The following is a 6,271-nucleotide window of genomic DNA, read 5'->3' as shown; positions in this document are numbered from 1 at the left end:
TAATAACTTTGTCTAATCCTGAGAAACTCGCTATCAAAATTAAACCCATTGCACCAACACTGTTCTTACTCTATTGTATCCTCTTTGTCTGAGTTTTGCTACCCTTCGCATTAAAGGTCTTCAATATTCAACATCCTAATGTTTGCCTGTCTCTCATTTCCTAACTCCGTCTCTGCTCCCCTTCATACTCTTTCTCTCTAACGTACACTCTCTTTTTCTCTCAGTGTCACTCTCTGCCCCTCTCTCGCTCTCTCTCTCTCTCATACTCGTCTACCTCACTTGCTGAACTAGCTGAAATAGCGCGCATTACACATGATTTATTGTAAAGCTGCCTACAAAGTGATTGATCCTCTCTATGATGTTGTCCTCATGTATGGCAGTTAATATTGAAACCCTCACCTACATGCTCAATAAAAATATGCAAAATGCAAGTAAACATTACTGCCACTATGGTAGACAGAATGGGACCATGTGGAAAGGGCAGGGAGTGTACAGGAGTGGAGAAGCCTCAATATTTGAGTGCGAGGGCAGGGCTGGAAGACAGCTTCAAAAACCAGATCACAAATGGGGACATGAGTGATCATCCAGTAGCTAATGTCCCTCCAAGTGACTGAATGCCCAATATCAGTTGTGCCTTTGCTTTGTACACCTTCATGAGATGTTGTGAGGTTACTATAGGTGCAAGCAAATCAAGCAAACCTGTATCAGTATCACTCCAGGACCTGAACTTGTTGACTGCAGGTTATGCAGATAGCTGTAGTAGGCCCTTCAACCCATTGCACTGTTGATTCCCCTCTACATATCTCCCATACCTTCCTTTAGCCCGTGAGATCCTTTTTACACCACACTTCTGCTTCCTGTTAATGATTGATTAAACCTACACACTTTTCTGTCACAGGTGAGAGATTTGACAGGCACCTTTTGTAGAACCCTTTTGCCACTGGTGTCCACAGCTGAGCGTTATGGCAGAGTATTGCCTAGTACCTTCAACGCCCTCAGTCCTCCCGAGCCAGTGGCTGGTTCTACCACTGAGAGCGCTGATGGTGAGATGGAGGGGCAGTCGCAGCTAAAGGCCACATTTCAGCACAAGTGATTGTCCGATTGCAAACCAATCAGGATTTCACCCACATCCTTTCTGCTCTTGGTTTCAAAGGAATTTAACTGAAAGAGGAAACTAGCAAACATATTACTTACATAATTCAGCCAGAACCAAACAGTATTATTATCATCATCATCATTATTATTATTATTATTATTATTATTATTATTATTATTATTATTATTATTATTAATAATAATATTGTTATTGTTGCTATTATTAAGCATTGCTTTAAGATGTCAACTATTCTATAGGACAGAATAGTAATAGCAATTCCGAAAAAACATAGATTAAAGAAACAAGAAACAGCATGCTATTTTACATCACAGAAAACAACTTTAAAGGCATAAGATTAGTTCGTCTTGACATCGTAATTTAAGCCGCCACAATTTTAAAAGAGCGTCTTTTCTCCAGCGGGCAAGTTGATAAACCGAAGGAATGCGTGTCTCCTTTTCTGCATCAAAGATGTATAAATAATAGAGAACAAACACAAAATGACCCCAGTTTTCCACGAGCGATGCCCTTATGTTGAAGGGAGATTAGCTCCGGTCTACAGACTTCTGATTGGGGAGGTCACAAATGTCACACTGGAGTTCAAGAGATGGTGTGTGCTGGTCATTTTAAGAAGAACCTGAGCCTGACCAACTAAAGTCATCCGTTATGGGTTGACCTATACATCCGCCTAGCCTAACAGTAACACGCTGGACCTGTTTTGCTACCACTGGAAGAGTTTGAGTGGCCCTGTCTGTCACTGGAACGTGCCTAAGTTCCAAGAAACGTCCGTGCTCTGTGCCGTCTGAAAATTAGCATGTTTGCCGTCAGGAGTTAAGAAGTACTCTACGGAGACGTGCATTGAAAAGCATCTTTTCACAGAGCATTTAAATCCTTCATTATCTCCCTGTAGTGTGTGGCATTGTAAAATAAACCCAAAACACATCTGTGGTACGAAGACCATCTGTTCCAATGATTTGTTCTTCCCTAAAGGAAACTGTGATGATTGTAAAATAAAAGAAGGCAAACATACTTAGCTGTAGCCGTAAACAGAGCTGACAAGAAGATAAATGAATGTATTTTAAATGTTTCCATGGTTGTAATTTGCTTTAAAAAAGTTTACTAAACGTTCCCCCGCATTTCAAATATTTCAGTTTAACCTCTGAATGCATAAACATATCTCATTATTGTAAAATAGCAGTGAAGCATTGTCTGAGTCATGGATTCAATGGCTATCTCCCCTCTGCGAGCCAGAATACTGGGAAGATTTTCATCGAGGGAGAATAGAACCTGTGCTGCTTTCCTTTGTACAGGACCAGGTGGTTGCTTCTGCCTGATTGTACCCGTTTTGCGCGAAAACACAATTTCTGAGGTGGACTTCTATCACTCTGTACTCTCACCGTTTTAGTATAGAGATTTTTCTGTACTGAGTGGTGCAAATTGAGATTGTTGTGTTCAGTTGCTCTTCCGTTTAACTTTGCTCCGTTGATGCGTAAGTGCACAACAGAATCCTGCGTGTGGTGGCTGGCGTACTGATGGGTAATTGCACAACAGAATCCTGCGTGTGGTGGCTGGCGTACTGATGGGTAATTGCACAACAGAATCCTGCGTGTGGTGACTGGCGTACTGATGGGTAATTGCACAACAGAATCCTGCGTGTGGTGGCTGGCGTACTGATGGGTAAGTGCACAACAGAATCCTGCGTGTGGTGGCTGGCGTACTGATGGGTAATTGCACAACAGAATCCTGCGTGTGGTGGCTGACGTACTGATGGGTAATTGCACAACAGAATCCTGCGTGTGGTGGCTGGCGTACTGATGGGTAATTGCACAACAGAATCCTGCGTGTGGTGGCTGGCGTACTGTGTGTGCGCAGGGAATTTTGGAAAAACGTAGCTGAGAAACACGGTGCCACTGTACAGGATGGGGTGGGTAGAATACTGGATGTTGGAGTGGTGAGAGATGTATATCATTGGGATAGGGATGGGGTAGTGAACAAGTCCAACAAATACTCTCAAACTAGAAATCAGAGTATGGCAAAGTGTTATTTGATGAGCCGAGGGAAACTCCAGTCCAGTCCTGTCTGGTTCATAATAAAAACTAGCCTAGACATATCAGTGAGCAAATACAAGTGGCCCAGATATGTGATGTTGTAAGTGATGCCATCAAAGATATTTGTGATGTCATCTTTCATGTATTGGGTGTTTGTCTTAAGTAGTGCACAGTGATGGCACGAGTTATGGTTGCTTAGTTTACCATAACTGGTGAATTTCTGAAGGTTTTCAGTTTTACTTGTAACCATAACGTCACTTTAACAACGTTTTTTTTATTGAATTTCATAGCTTTTTATTAATGCAACTTAACATTAATGTCCCTTTAAGAATGTTTTTTACCATTTAATTTCATAGGTGTTTATTGGTGCAAAAAACCGATAACGTCCCTTTGACAAAGTCTTTTCAGTGACTTGCAAGGGTTTTTACCAGTGCACTCTAATTTGCTACAACTTACCTATATCATACTTACCCCTATATAGCAACATTTTTCTCCAATTTAGAAAGTTTCACCTTAAAACTCTTCCATTCACCACCTTTTAGCACCTTTTTTAACACTTTTATACACTTTTTGCAATTTTTTCCACAGTTTTCTGAGTTTCTCGATGTTTGCGAACGACTGACGTCATCGCGGACGTTTCGGACAGTGTCACATGACCATGTGCTCGCGCACTACATGATGACGTATTTGCGAACGTGTCCCTACTTTGCAAACTTGTCTGTGCTTTGCAAATAGTTTGCAACAGCATTTTGTAGCTCAACTAAAAACGTTGAAGCTCAACATTTACCCTTGCACAACTCCTACATATATTCTTACCCATTATCCATTAACAATCTAGCACATGGCACATACTTGGAAGAATATTAGGAACACTGCTATTTATTTTAAAAATGGCATCAGCTATTGCCATCGCTCCTCCCCAAAAGCCACAACCGCCAGCTGGAGGACCTACACAATGAAAGAAGTGCAATACTTCAAAAGACAATCAAGAAGACCAAGAAGATGAGGTATAAGAAGTGCCTACCACTAGCACCTAGAGAGAATCATGGGTGTGGCGGTGCTTTACCACTGTTGAAAATGTACCAAAGGCTAAAGCTACCAAAGTGAAATGCACTGAGTGCAACATCATTAGTGGACAACCTGGGCAGTACTCCTATGGGACCACCTCCATGCACAGCCATACCAAATCCAACCACCTCAATGCTCTTAGAAAGGATGTTCCTTTCTTAGGAAGTAGTAGGCTGTCTTCCTCTCCTCATCCGCCTCAACCAATGCCTACTTCTGAGGGACACAAAATCCCACCAGCTACCTTGCAAGCAATAAAAGAGATGCTGATCCATATCTTTTGAACACAACCCTACTCTGTATATACTGCAACACACCACTTTGCAGGGGGAGCAATTTCGAAGTTCTTTTGACGGTGTAATCAAGGAGCATGAGAAACACTGCCCTCTACCTTAGATTTACCACATGCGCAACATCTGCCCCTTCATATGTGTGGTTGGTGCCCCTTTCCTCATTTCCCTCCCCACCTTACTTTCTGGCCTCTCCTGCAAAATAAAAAAAATAAAAAAAACATAATAAAAAGGTTCCTTTAGGAACCACCTTTCACAGTTAAAAAATAGAACTTACAAAATAAGTGGATAGACTCCATCTCCTTTACATTTTTCATTCAAGTAGTTAGATTCAATAAGATTCTCCAACATTACCATTAACATTTTCTACTATGATAATGGAAATAATGGACAATTGTATACTAGAGAAAAATAAAAAGCACATAAACACCTTTCGGTCTGAAAATCATCTCTCTAGTATACAATAAACACCATAATCCATTGCTGTTTAAAACTATCCACAGTCTCTGCATTCCCCTGTCTAGTCCATGCCTTATTAGAAAAACCATGCTGCACATGCACACCATCACACAAAACAGCTCTTCTATTCTTTTTACCGTTATGTTTGTAATACTCCATCATTGCCCATACATGCACTTATGCATTGTGCAGTGACAGAAGTGCATACATAAAAGGGGCAGCATGGAAAGACAAGTGTTCATGGGAACCCAGGAGGGAAGTGCCAAAGGCTCCCAAGGTGGGAGTACACTAGCTCACTGCTGGGGCAGAGTACTCCCAAGGGCGGGGTACATCGTAACCATAATGCCCCTTCAACAAAAGCTTTTTTGTAAATTCAATACGTTTTCGTAAGTGAAAATGTTTCATAATGTTACATCACAGTATATACATTATTAATAATTCCTCTTTTAACATGTATGAAACAACTATAAACCTCCTTTAACAAACATATCTATTGCAATGCATACATCTGTGAGTCGTTATCAGCAGCGCATACCCCAATATTGATATTGATATTTTATTTTTATCGCACTCGTACACAAGTGTTTCAGAGTATGACAAGGCAAGGGAGGGGAACAGGGGATAATAAAACAATGATATTACTAGGCCAAGTGACATTGAGAACGTGCAAGTGCATGGGAGAGGGGGAGTGGAAAAGTGCATGGAAGGGGAAGAAGTGGAGAGTGCAGAGCAAAGGAGAAACAGATAAATAATAATAATAATAATAATAATAATAATACTAATAATAATAATAATAATAATAATAATATTAATTAAATAATAAGGGCAGCAAACAGTGGTAGTGCAGCCAGCAATTGGCAGCAGACAGGGTCGGTCTGATAAGTGTAGGAAGAAACAAGGCAGGGGGCTGTATGAGTACAGATACAGACCCCAGTGCAAGGGGTGGCCTGGAGGAAGTGTGGGAGGGTGGAAGGGTGAGCAGGTACCTGGGCCCAAAGGGCAGAGAGTGGCCAGGTGCATGGTGCCAAGAGAGAACAGATCGGCAGGGGAGAGGGGGATCGAAAGCAGAAGCAAAGAGGAAAGTCTTGAGGAGCTTCCGGAACCAGAGATGGGTCTCCTCAAGTTTTAGAGTGGCAGGGAGGCTGTTCCAGAGGGATGCCCCAGCTGAAAACAGAGATCTACCCCTAGCTTGCTTCTTTGAAAAACGACTGACCCTGGGGGAGTTAGAGGTAGAGGAGCAAAGAGCTCGAGAGGGAAGGTATTTGCGGAGGGATAGCAGAAGGTATTTTGGACCCAGGTCCCAGAAAGCCTTGTGG

The sequence above is a fragment of the Ambystoma mexicanum genome, chromosome 9 (genome assembly GCF_040938575.1).
Source record: "Ambystoma mexicanum isolate Mex_15411 chromosome 9, UKY_AmexF1_1, whole genome shotgun sequence".
NCBI lineage: Eukaryota > Metazoa > Chordata > Amphibia > Caudata > Ambystomatidae > Ambystoma > Ambystoma mexicanum.
Note: the sequence above shows the minus strand (reverse complement) of the source record.